The sequence below is a fragment of the Acomys minous genome (genome assembly GCF_964271855.1).
Source record: "Acomys minous genome assembly, chromosome: 13".
NCBI lineage: Eukaryota > Metazoa > Chordata > Mammalia > Rodentia > Muridae > Acomys > Acomys minous.
The window spans coordinates 97,482,859-97,496,623 of NC_140495.1; the positions used below are offsets into that span (position 1 = coordinate 97,482,859).

Consider the following 13,765-nt stretch of genomic DNA (forward strand, 5'->3'; position numbering starts at 1 on the left):
GAGCAAAGGCTGAGAGACGTTAAGGAGCTTGCCTGGTCCCACAAAAACAAACAAACAAAAAAGCTGAGCCGGAATGTCTGCGTGCGTGTGTGTGTGTGTGTGTGTGTGTGTGTGTGTGTGTGTGTGTGTGTGTGTGATTGTGGCAGGGCAGGTGCAGCCTCTGGGCTGACCTGAGTGTTGTTGAGTGACCTCAGTCCAGCAGCAGCCCAGGTCTGGCTTTGGACCCGCCAGACCTCCTGGAGACAGCTCTGAATGCAGAGCCAGGCTACGGGTGGAAAACTGCCTGCGGAAGGTTGGCATGGCGCTCCGACAGGAGCTTGGCATGGCAGCTGTCTACGGAAAGTCTCTTCTAGAAATAAACAGAAGGAAGAACTCAACAGCTCGTTGTATCAGCTGTCTCCGGAGGACCCTGTGCTTGGATCACTATAGCCCTCACTCAGGGCACGCTGTGTTTCTGAGCGTGACATTTAGAATTTTGTTTTTGAAGGCAGCACAGTCTGAGTCATCAAGTTAAGAGAACACGGCCTGTACTATGTAATGGTGCTTCAGAGGCCCAACATACTAAATTGAGGAGCATAGAACCCCAAAGGGTGGGAGAGCGCCCCAAAGGTGGCGGTCTGCTCTCCAGGTGGAGTCATGGGGAGCCACTCAATTCTGTTGTGGTTGGAATGTGCCATCTCCCACTAGGTTATCATGTTTGAGAGCGTGTTACCTTTAGAATGTAAAACCTTGCTGAAGAAAGTGGGTCACTAAAGGCAGGCCTGCATGAGGTTTTAGAGCCTGTACCCCACTTACGGTCATCTTTCCAACTGTGGGTGCAACGTGACTTTCAGCCTCAAGTTCCTTTCTGTCGCCATGCCTTGCCCATCACGATGAACTTTATCCCTTGTACGGTGACCCCAGCGTCTCCCTGCTTCATGTTGCTTCTTGTAAGAATGTGGTCTCCTTCCAGTTGTTGCCTACTTTATTGTTGCGTGACCTCAGGAGACGACAGTTGGACCCCGTGTCATTTCCTCACGGATGAGTAATCTGTCCCTCCTTTTTTGAGGCCTGATTGTAACAGATCTCTTTTCATCTGAGCTGGACTCTGCTATGCAATGACCGGCTTCCCCCATCCTCCCACCCCAACAGCCTGACTGTTCTCAGCCAGAATAAGGTCAGTCTGTTCCCATGCATATTTCAGAATAGTAGGAAACAAACAAAACCAACCAATCCCGAAGCTGAATCACTCATGCTTACGTATGGAACATGTGCTGTGGTCCTTTGGGTGTGGACAGTTAGCAGAGGCTGATGGGGAAGCAGCCTGAGCTTCTCCATTTCAACAAACTGGAAACTGTTCTATGTCCTATGCATGATTGCGATGAAAACTGAGTATTTTACTGTGGTCGGAAAATGAGTGAGATTCGGTGGTGATCATTTGCACGTGGCTAGCTAAGAAGTGAAAGATTGGGCCTACATGAGGAGCCATAAAGAGCAGGAGTTCTTAAATTATTGAGGGTGATGAGATATGCTTTCATCTGACTCTCAGAGATGATGGTTGAAAAAAAAAAACAACAATATACACCCATTGACATGTGTGGAAGACTTTGGAAAGTTCCCAGACTATTTCTTAATTGTGAGAAAAACCAGGTATTGAGTCATCGGTGAGCTTTCCTTATTAATTGAGGCTGCCGCAGTCATCAGCAGGTTCTGTCTCCTCTCCAGTTAGCAACCCTCCAAAGACCCCAAACACCTTCTTATCTGTTCTCGCTTCTGGCCTCCACGCCCCACTTTCACCTTTTCACGGGGCCTGGCTTTCTGAGCTGGTGGCATTCCAGAATATTCTGTGCACTGTGCAGCTGTCAGCAGCCGCAGGATCTTGGCCTAAATCACAAGTCAGGAGTGATGGTATGCCATTAAGACTAGTCCTGTTGGGTTTCCTAGCTTGCTTTGGCTGGCAACCGGTCAACTATGTAGTCATTTATCACAACCATGGTAGTGTCACCCTGGGACATTCTAATGGAACTTTTGAAAACCTCAGAATATTACAGGGATCATGAAGTGTGATGAACAGGTGAAATGAGCTATGTGGCTAAACATATCTTTGAGTCAGGTAGCTCTCATTCCCCATAACAGTCCTTTTCTGTGTTAGCCCAGCACATGGCATATGTGGGTAGATGTCACTGTCTTCGTCTCCTCCTCCTTCTCTTTCTTCTTCTCCTTCTTTCTCTTCCTCCTCCTCCTCCTCCTCTTTCTCCTCCTCTTCCTTCTCCTCCTCTTTCTCCTTCTCTTCCTTTTCCTCCTCCTCTTCCTTCCCTTTCTTGTTCTTCTTCACATTTAAAAGGTGATTTTTATTTGTCAAATTTTACCAACTTTTTAGTTACTATTCAAAATTAACCAAATAGGTTTCATTATGTCATTGTTATTCGTGAATATCATTGTAATAATTTGGTCATATTTTCTTCTCTACAATTCCACCCCTGCCAACCCTCATTGTGCCATCCTCATGGTAGTAGCCCTTTCTGGGTTTGTGTGTACACATGCAGAATCCAATCTTGATTCTGCATTGAAAGGAAATGTGGCGGTTTGTCTTTCTTCCTTACATGTCATTGGACTTGGGAAAAGGAGACCTCAACTGAGGAGTGGCCACATTGGATTTGCCTTTGAGCATGTCTGTGGGGCATTTCCTTGATTGCCAGTTGATGTGGGAGGGCCCATGCCACTCTCTGCTATCCTTAGGCAGGTGGACCTAGGCTGTATAAGCAAAGTAACTGAGTAAGCCAGAAAACAGTATTTGTCCAAGGTCTCTGCTTTAGTTCCTGCCTCCAGGATCCTGCTTTGAGTTCCTGCCTTGGCTTCCCTTGATGATGGACTGTGATAGGAATGTTTCAGCCCAATAAATCAACCCTTTCCACCCATGATGCTTTAGGTCATGGTTTATAACACAGTGACAAAAAACAATAGGGCACCCGATATCTTCTCTTGTTCTCCCTTTGAGTTCTTTCTTTCTCCTAATAGTTCCCTCTACCTTGATGCGCTCTCTCTCTCTCTCTCTCTCTCTCTCTCTCTCTCTCTCTCTCTCTCTGTGTGTGTGTGTGTGTATAGATGCTGTTCATATGTATATGATGTATATATATTTGAATCTAGACTCTATGTATGAGAGAAAATATGATAATTGTCTGAGTCTGGCTTATTTTGCTTGACATGATCTCCAGTTTCATTTGTTTTCTTGAAATTGATGTAATGTCATTTTCCTTTATGACTGGAAAGCATTGAAGATGTAGTGCATTTTTCTTTATCATTCATCTACTTATGACCATTTAGGCTGGTTCTTTTTCTTAGTTATTGAAGATAGTGCAGCCATAGTCATGGATATGCAAGTAACTCTCTGGTGTGCTCTGGGTATATTTCCAGGAGTGGTGTACACATTAGTTTTATTTAGGTGTGTGAGAAACATGCACTCTGATTTCCATAGTGGCTGCACTGGTTCACATTGTGGGTGTGTGAGAGTTTCTCTCTCCCCACATCCCATCAGTATTTGCTGTCATTTGTTTTACTTTTATGTATGTATGTGTGTGTGTATGTATGTGTACGTATGCAAACATCCTGAATAGGCTAAAAGACAAAACAGAGCAGTAGACCTTCTGGAATTAAGGAGAGTGGCGAGTCGCCTCACATAGGTGCTGGTAGCAAAACTTGGGTCATCTGCAAGAGCAAGGAAACACTGTTAATACTGGTGAGCCAGTGCCCCAGCCTGAGTCATTGGTTTTCTTGTTTATAGGCATTCTGACTGGGGTGCGATGAATTTCAGTATAGTACTCATTTGCATTTCCCTGTGGGCTGAGGGTGTTGAGCAGTGTCTCATACGTTTACTAGCCATTTGTGTTCTCCTGAGAATTGCCCATTCAACTTATTTCCCCATTTATTAATGAAATTTCTTTTTGTATATAAATTCCAGATATCAATATTATGTCGTATGTATAATTGGTGATGGTTTTCTCTTATTCTTCAGGTTCTCTTTTCTCTTTGGTGATTGTTTCCTTTGCCCTAGAGAAGCTTCTTAATTTCATGTAATCCCATAATTCAATTGTGATTGTTCTACAAATCATCAGAGTCCTTTTCAGAAAGTCCTCACCTGGCCTTATATCCTGAGGTATTTTCCTGGATAGTTTCAGAGTTACAGGTCTTACATTAAGGCTTTTGGTTTTGAGTTATTTTTTTGTATAGAGTAAGGAATAGGGTTTTATTTCATTCTGTACATGTGGCTATCCAGTTTCTCCAGAGCACTCTATGGTAGAGGCAGTGTTTTCTCCAATGTGTGTTTTGACAGTGTTCTTGAAAAGTAGGTGGCCATAGCCAAATAGGTGTATTTCTGCATCCTTTATTCTCGTAATCTACATGTCTGTCTTTGTGTGTGTGTGCGCGTGTGTGTGCTAGTCCCGTTTGCTGTTACTGTTACAAGGGCTCTGTAGTGTAATCTAATTTGATCTCTGCTGTTGTGATACTAGTGCCAATAGACTCTTGGCTGAGATGTGATACAGTAACAGGATCATCAGATTCTTGTCTGGACCAAAAATGACTGAAGAAGTCAGAATGAAGTCCCAACAGGTGTACAGCACTATACTCTTGGACGCAGGAGAAGGGTAAAATAGTAAGTGTAAAAGACCTTTTGTAAGGAGGGCCTCTAAGGGGTCATTTGTGTTTGGGGTGACTTGTAAAGGATAATCTTCAGAGAATTAATTAGTCCTTGAACATTTGGGGGTGGGGGTCCTGGAGCTTCTGTAGACCACAGAGTGGATGTTATACCTGTGCCTGAGATTTTTAAAAATATTAATTAATTAATTCACTTTACATAGCAATTGTAGCCTCCTCGCTCCTCTCCTCCCAATCTTACCCTCCCTCCCTCTTCCCCCATATTCCCCCTCTATTAGCGCCTCCCCCCCCCCCCCCAGGAACCTACCCATCCCAGCACGTCAAGTTGCATCAGGACTCTCAGATGTTTTATATAGGTGAGCTTCAGAGAGACCTGGGAATAGTTTTGTTACAATTTGGATATATCCTGGTTTTCTTATGTCAGCTTAACAAACTGACCTAAAAGAACACTGGTGTCAGGTTAAAAGGTTCGAGCAGCACTGTGTCCTGTCTGAAGGCACTGAAAGGAAGGGCAGGGTAAGATGGTGGGTATAAGCCAACACTGAGGTCAAGGACATCTTGGGCAGTTGTTCTGCCTATTGCTTTTATGTTTATCTTTTCAGGAACAGTTCCTAAAATATTTGTTAGGGCAACTCATGAAAAGTTTTGAAGCCACAGTTTCCATTGCTGTCTGGGGTGTTCTTCTAGCTACCTCAGGTCATTTTAGGCTCCTCACTGCACTTGGCCCATCTGCCCTCCCTGCCCCCACCCTGTACCCCTCAGCAGGACAGTGGGCCGAATGCAGTGTGTGAGATCCTATATGGATATGTAGTGTGGTGACAGACATATCTGGCCCTCACAATGACTATGAGTTTTTGTTTGAAAACCTCCAAGAGTGGGGCAGCCTGGGGCCTACCATCCTTCCTACCAGGAGACAGTGAGCAGGCACGGGGTGGGGGGTGGGGGGTAAGGGGAGAAGGAACTGAGTTCTTTTTTGCCTCTCCCTTCCCATTTACTTAGCGGGGGGGTACCAGGCATTTGATTCCAAATGCCTACTTCAATCCTTTTCTCCCTGGCAACTGCTCATCCTGGGAGCTCTGGCTCACTCCTAATAGAGTCCGCACAGGCCAGAGTGTCTTAATGCCCCTTTCCTAGTTGGCAGTTTAATGTGTTAACATGGATTCTTGGTGTCCCTGAGTGCCTTGCAAGTGTCTGACTAGTCCGGATGTTCCTTGGTGCCTGGTACTTAGTGAGACGTGTACAACTAGAGGCCTGCCTTCCCTTGGACCTGGCCAGCCTGCCAATGGCTTCCTACAACCCTTGCTTTCTAGTTTGGAACCCAGGGAGGCTGTGACTCCCTTAGGTTCTCACTCCCCTGGGTACCAGGGCCAAGATGAGAACTGTAAATCAGTTTAGAGCAACTTCATGAATATGCATGAGTTTGACTGATTTTTTTTATTGCTAAGGCCTATGCCTGTCTTGCATGCCCTCAGCAACGAGGAAAGGGGGATTTGATGACTGCCGGAGACTCCTAATGAAGTAGGGGATTTCTTCCTTAGCTCAGTAAATTTACTTTGGAGAGTGATTAACTCACTTGTGTTTAAAATATTGTATTAAAATTTATGATGGAATCAAACCTTGAGTGTCATTAAAGACCTCCTCTGTATAAACAGGAGCTGTTCCTCAGCAGCTTCGGTGTTAATGAGGCTGGTGGTTACACTGGGAGCTCACTGGCTTCTTTATCTGTGGGTCCCCAGTTTTGGGGGTGGGGGCTGAGGATCGTGAGCAGGGATAATGGACTTTGATGGTTTTCTCTGGTCCTGTGTTTGTGGTCTTTGTGGTCCTTAGATGAAAGGAAAAGCTGAAAGCTTTGTTGCTTTACTGAGAGGAAGTTTTTCTTGGCAGCTATTTTCCCTTGAGGGATAAATCCTTTTATCTTTTGTTTTGAGACAATTTGTGTGTGTGTGTGTGTGTGTGTGTGTGTGTGTAGCTAGTTGTTTTTTATTTAACATTTTTTTAAATAGACGTGAGCAGACTCCTTTTTTTTTCAAGTTTTTTTTCCTTTATTAATTTATTCTTGTTACATCTCAATGGTTATCCCATCCCTTGTATCCTCCCATTCTTCCCTCCCTCCCAACCCAGAAGAAGAAAGACTCAAATGGTATATGCTCACTTATATCTGCATATTAGCCCAAGGGGCGTGAGCAGACTCCTAATGAGTTCTGCTTGGAGGAGAAAGGACAGTTGAGAGAAGCAGACTGAGCTTTCTAGTAATACAAAGGATGTCATCCCCTTGTGTGAACTGTCCAGGGGCAGAAGCTCCTCACATTCCCACATGCTCTTCCCCATTAGTGAGCTACTTGGGGCCTTGTTTGTGGTTTGTGAGAAGGGCAGGGACGGAAGCAGAAATAGCAGGTAGCTTTTCTTGTTGATGTTGAGACGCCCTAGTACACACTTTGGTTATGAGTGGGGACTTCAGTGTGTCTTTCATACAAAAGTCCCCATCCACTGCCTTGCCCACTTCTTCCCTCCCTTACAAACCTGGGGCCCTCTGTGAGATGAAAGGAACATTTGGATGAGGAAATCCATGGTCTTGCAGTACCTTGTTCATGTACTGAAATTCTTGGTCCTTTTAGATCCTATTTGTTGTTTGGTTGATTGATAACAGAATCTCCTTAGCCCAGAGTAGTTCCAAATTTACTATGTAGCTGAGGACGCCCTTGAACTTGTGATCTCTACTCCTCTACCTCTCAAGTTCTGGGGTTACAGATGTTCACCCCTCTTCTAATATAAGGAGTTGGCTCTAATGACTTTTAAGGCTCTTTTGTGTCTCATACTAAAAATGCTCAGTGCTTTAGCTGTGTTAAAGCTTAGACGCAGATGGGCATTAATTTAAGAATACACGGTCTTGCTGACACAGACATAAATAACCCCCTATCCCTGTTATGGAGAACAGAGTTCACACCAAATGCCTGGAATGATTAAAAAAGAAAACACGGATGATAAGATGAGGGGGAGGGGAGGGGACCCTGTTGGCATCTTCTGCTTCCCCTCGTCCTCCCCCTCCTCCTCCTTTAGGAAACCCACCCTTGGCCATTTGATACATTGTTAGCACTTTAATCTGACAATGGTTTGTTACAAGGCAAAAGGACGTTTTTCTCAAAATGGCATCGATGGCAATAGTAACAATAATAACTGAAATATTGGAAAATGCAGAAAGTCACTCAAACACTAAAGTCTTATAATCTTACCATTTGCATAGAACCACCCTTGTAGTGTACACTTATGCCTTGTTGCTACACTTCCGGTGTTTATGTAAAAAGGAACTGTATTTGCAAGTGAATTCCTGCTACAGTGAGATCTGACTCCATTTCAGACCAGTTCTAGCATAGACAGAACTGCCAGGAATATGTTCGACCACAGGATGCCTCTGTGTATCCACGTGCTTGCTCACGGTGAGAAAGGAGTGAGTAGGCTGACCATCAGAGCAGCAAGGCGACTGCCACAAGATGAGTTCACTTATGTCTCCACCAAACAGCCCTAATTTCCAGAAATAAGCATGCGATCCTTCAACTCCCATAAGGAACATGTTTTATGAGCTTAGGTATCACTATTAGAAGTATTTCCAGGAGAAAGAACATGTTGTCCCGAATGTCTGAGTGTTTTAGGAGCCCTGTCAGCTTAATGTGGGAGTCGGGAGCAAAGGAGACAGAAGAAGCATGTGTGAGCTGAAACCCAGATGCGGACTCTGGGCAGCTGGTTAAGGGCTGTGGTCAAGGCCACTCGGAAACCCGGAAGCTTACTTCTCATCTCAGTGACGTAATGGCTCCTCTTGCCAACAAAGTTGCCTCTTTTCGAGATGCACATTAAATACTATGTACACACTATGTGCAATAACATACAAAGACCCCTTTGGTCTCCTCTCTGTATTTTTTTCTTCTGTGCAGGACTATTTGAAGGATTAAGTATGTGTGTATTTAAAAATATGTTGTACACACATTGCTGTGTTATTTGTCCCACTTAATTTTGTAGTAGCCCATTTTATAATACATTCTGGATGACATTTACTTTTAAAGATTTATTTTTTAATTCATATGTGTGTGTGTGTGTGTGTATGTGTGTGAGAGAGAGAGAGAAGAGAGAGAGAGAGAGAGAGAGAGAGAGAGAGAGAGAGAGAGAGAGAGAGAGAGAGAGATTTTATCACATGTGGGTGGGTACTGTAGAGGCCAGAAGAGGGTGTTGGATCCCCTAGAGCTGGAGTTATAAATGTTATGAATACCCTGATATGGGTGTCAGGTCCTCTGCAAGAGCAGTGCCTGCTTTTAACCAGTGAGCTATCTCTTCAGCCTCTAGGATGGAATTTATTTCTTTATTTTGGTTTTTTGAGACAGGGTTTCTCTGTGTAGTCCTAGCTGTTCTAGACTCACTCTGTAGACCAGGCTGGCCTCAAAGTCTTGGAGATCCACCCGCCTCAACCTCCCGAGTGCTGGGATTGAAGACATGCACTACCTCCACCCAGCTCAGAATGAAATTATTGATGGGAACTGTGGCATTATGGTTTCACTTAGTTGGGAATAGAAAGTAAATATTAAAGACAGTTTTTGTGTAGAATCAGATGTTTATAATCAGTCTGTGTTGCAGACCCCCGTTTCTCTGAGTGCGTTGCTTTGTGGCCAAAAGCAAGGAGAATCCAATAATACAGAGTTGTGACCAAGCACTCAGTACCCTGCAGTTGGCATTAGCAAAGGAAATTTCAAGGTCCTTTCACATGGGTGGGGTCTGGAGGAGAAAAGTTGAGGTGCAGAAACAGGAGGAAGCTTAATGTCGGAGGCTTCTTAGACTATGCCTTGAAGTTATCCCTGACTAAAGAGAATAGTTTTGGTCACACTCAGCCTATTGAACAAACCCCAACCCACATAAAGGACCCCCATTGGAAAGGGTCTAGGAAATGAATCCCAGGCCATGAGCTCTGAAAGGAAGGGTGCCTTGGCATTGTAGAGATCCATATGCTAATTTTATCTTTGCTTCTTTCTTCGATGAATTTTGAAGGAAGGGAATGAAGCGATCTGTGCCCCAGGGTTACGGGTGTTAAGGATTAAAGGAGAGATTGCACACGTAGCTTTGTTTACACTCTAGCTTGCAGCAGGTGCTTAGCTTACTGAGACTGGTGGTCCTCTGGTGATTGAGTCTTCCCCCTCTTTGGTCTCCTTCCAGCTCCACAAGACTGACCTATGGTATGTTCTTTCCATTATCCCTCATATCACTAAGAGTTCTGTTTTTCCTCTCCATTTAATTCCACCTGTATCTTAGAGCCTCGTTCTCCACTCCGAACTTTCCATGCATTTTTCTCTTTTTTTGAACGTGTATCTCCACATTTAGGAAATGTTCAGTTGAGCTAGCCACCTGATCGACCTCAAGAGTTCTTTGGTTTATCACTGCAAACGTTACAGAAATTGTTAATCCCACTGGTCCAGAATGAGACCATTACCATGGTTTAAAGCCAAATTTTAAGCAAGCTTTAATAAAATACTGTCCAGGTTGATGGACTCTTTGGCCAGGTCCATCTTTGGGTTTCCAGAAAATGGCTCCCAAGTCATGTTTTACAGAGGCTTAAAAAGGCAAACCCACAATTCCCTGCATTTCCCATCCGGTCCAATCAGGGACAAGCATACTTCCTGCCCGTGTACCTCCTGCCTACATCGACTCAGGGGCAGGGGTACATCCTAACATGTTTTCTGCTCATGTATCTCCCATCCACATGTGATCAAGCACATCCTGTGCAGATAGGTCAAACAAAGTTGTGAGTGAGTTCACAGGGAGTGAAAACCTGTGGCTTGTTGTCTCCCATAAACAATTGCCATGAGCATTTCAGGAAATATTTGTCCTTAAGGGGCTTACAGCGTTAGAGGCATTTTTTTGTTTCACGGGTCTCTTGGGCACAGTAATTAAAACTTAAAATGTAACTTTGGCTCTCAGACGCTTGCTTTAATTCTTTGGCGTGAGTAGTTCTCTTTGTACTAATGAGATACTCACTGTTTCCTAGATAGGCAAGACCTTGGAAGTCTAGATTGCCCTTCATGGTCCCATGACTCTCTTAGCCAGCTAATAGTATCATAAGGCAATGGGTTGGGGGCATCTTCCAGGCTTCTGCCTCCATATCTTGCAGAGCCCAGATCATGGCTCCACTTTTCTGCACATGCTTAAGCTAGACTTTAACTTTTCCTTGGGTGAATAAAAGAATTATGACTACATTCAAACTGGTTGAATTTCTTGATTGGCTAGTTGAGGCGCCATTGACTTGGATTCTTCTTTGCTCAACTTGAATATGAGATTGTAATAGTTTCAAAGAGATTTATGTAGAGTGTACATGGCAAAAGTAGTCCTTGGTGGCCGTAAGTGGCAGTTGGAGGAGTCAATGTCAAGGAATGTGGTCCTTTAATACGTAGTTTCTGCCCATCTTGCTGATCTTGTTCATGTGTAGTCAACATCCTGAGGCTGTCACCTCCAAGTGGTGGTTTCTTGACAGTGTTAACATCTGTAAGAGGAAGATGGGTTAATGTTCTCTGACACCAATAAGGACAGGTGCTCTGTGCTTGCTAGTTTTAACGGGTAAGTTGACAAAACCTAGAATCACCTGCAAAGAGAGCTTCCCTAGTTGGGGTGGCAGACAGCATGTTGATGGGGGATTGTCTAACTTGTCGTCACTGGCAGGAGACTCACCCTGGACATGAATAGGCCCATTCTATGCGTTGGGCACTGAACTGTGCAAACATACAGAAAGCTAGCTGAGCATAGCAGGCAGGCAGCATGGGTGCATTAGGAACTGGAAGCCTAATAAACTCTCTTTTCTCCCACAGGGTCCTTTTGGGGCAGAGAACTTTTATCATAACAATAGGAACAAGTCTAGAAACAGGATCTGGTGGTTGATTGTTAGGCTAGCTTCTTAAATTAAACTAGAGACTAACAGTCCCTAGTTAGAAAGGCTAGAAAGGGACAGGGCTCGGTGCGTGGAGTTCTGGAATCTCAGTGAGAGAAACTGACTTCCTGAGGTGTGGAGATCAGTGCTTTTCATTGGTTCTCATATTGGCTCTTTTTTCTATTGCTTTGAAGAGATATCATGATCAAGCAACTTATAGAAGGCAAAGTTTATTTATGGGCCTATGGTTTCAGAGGGTTAGGGGTCCATGATGGTCGATGCTGGTCCTCAATAACACATACTCCCACTAAGTAAGGACTCAGTCCCCACTTATACCTTAATACTTTTATGGAGATTAGAGCCATCCGCCAGAGATAGACATGACTAGTCCAGACCTTTTAAATCAAAGCGTCCAGAGTTATAGAGTGGTAACCCAATAATTCAGGGGATTCCTAATTGGAAAGTGTTATCCTAAAAGTCCAAGGGCAATAGCTTGGGTCTAGCCATGGCATCTCAAAAGGAATTTGTTGACCTGGGCAAGGGGACGTATGAGTTGGCAGTCAGTTGGCGAACATCTCTTGACTTTTAATTTTTCAGTGTGTGAGTGTCAGTCTAAGATAATTCAAATTCCGTGTCTTTAAAGCTGAAGCCTGTGCTGTTTGAGCTTTATTATTTGGCACAGAAGTTTATAAAGGACCAGTAAGAGAGCTTGGGGAAGTAAATGGCCCAGAAATTAAGAGTGCTTGCTACCCTTGCAGAGGACCCAAGTTCACATTCTAGCTCCCATGTTAGGCAGCCTGTGGGCACCTGCATTCATGTGCACACCCCCACAAACAGAATACATATAATTAAAAACAGATGTCTTTAAAAGCAGTGAACCCATAAGCAAATGTCTTCAGTGTGTTCTAGACACCATAGAGAAAGGCCCTTCATAACGCTGGTGCCAAGGGTGGCGGTTGTTGCAAATACAATAGTGCTGGAGTTTCCTGGCATCTTGTCTGTGTCTGCACATAGAGCTATTGTGGGATGCGAAGAATGCTTTGCTCAGGGTTGCCCTCTTGGGATATACCTTTTGTTTTCACAAAGAGTTTCAGGAAATGACAGTCATACCTCCAGCCAGTAGCCGTCCGGGTATACATTCCTGCATCCCAAGCCCTGCTTCCTAATGCAGGGGCTTACTGTAAATCTTGAGGTGAGAGCTGAGGTTGGCCCTGTTCAGCCCTAAGGCCTCATTCACCGTGAAGCATCCTGGACACAGTTAGGTGCCCATCTTCTGCTCTTCCTGTCCTGTTTCTTTGAATTATGGATTAGAAAGGTAGTGGCTAGTTCTTAGTCTTCTCAAGGAAGAAACGTACTTATTGGAAGTGATAGTTGTTGCAGCCTGCAGGCTTTGTTGATATGCCTCAGGGAGAGGAAGGGCCACGGGTTATGCACATTTGATAATTTATAACAACTGGCAGCTGTCCAGGACTCTGAGATGAGTCCTTCGTTATCAAATAGATACATACCTATTCTACATCCTGTGCCTGGGATTGGCTGCAGAGATAAATGCAGTAGTATTCATGAGTCCTGCCCCACAGAGCTTACTATCAAAAGAAAGTGACTATTAAATAATGACAGAGATACAGAATTATGAATTGAGTAGTTTCCTATGTCTATGCAACAGGTCCCATTAAAATAGAAGACACAATTGGGAGGCACATAGTCTCCAAAGAGTAAACAAGTTAACTCAGAGACAATGTGGATCTGGGAGGAAAAGCACGGTAGGCACCAGGACATCCTGCCTGAAGGCACAAGCTTGTAAAGAGTGTAAGGAACCACAGCACAGATGGGGGCATGGCCTGAGTGGAGGGTGGAGAGGTGGGCGGGGCTAAATCCTTCCGCCATCATAGGACCCCTTCACCCTGGGAAGCCCTCTCAACACTGTCCCATGTTCATCCTTCATTCCTCCTGCCCAGGTCATCTAACTCATTCGAGAGCCACTGGCGAATCCCTAGTAGACTCTCGAATTGTATTGAATTGTATTGTTTGAGGGCAGTGGGCAGAGCGAGTGGCCACATCCTTCTGGGGAGAGCTCAGGGGAGGAGGGAGGAAGGAGGCCAGAAGGAACCTTTGTTATTCTGGCTGAGAGATCGATACCAGTTTTCCTTAAGATGGTAGTGGTGGTGAGTGGTGTGGAGAGGAGGGGACAGATAAACAAGTTTATTTGGGGTAGGAAACTGAAATACTAGTACCATA

At 44.5% G+C, this 13,765-nt stretch overlaps 1 protein-coding gene across 5 annotated transcripts in view; it reads left to right on the forward strand.

Moving 5' to 3' along the window:
- Positions 1 to 13,765, forward strand: part of FAM13C (family with sequence similarity 13 member C) — a 112,508-nt gene that overhangs the window by 41,425 nt on the left and 57,318 nt on the right. The window lies entirely within an intron of this gene.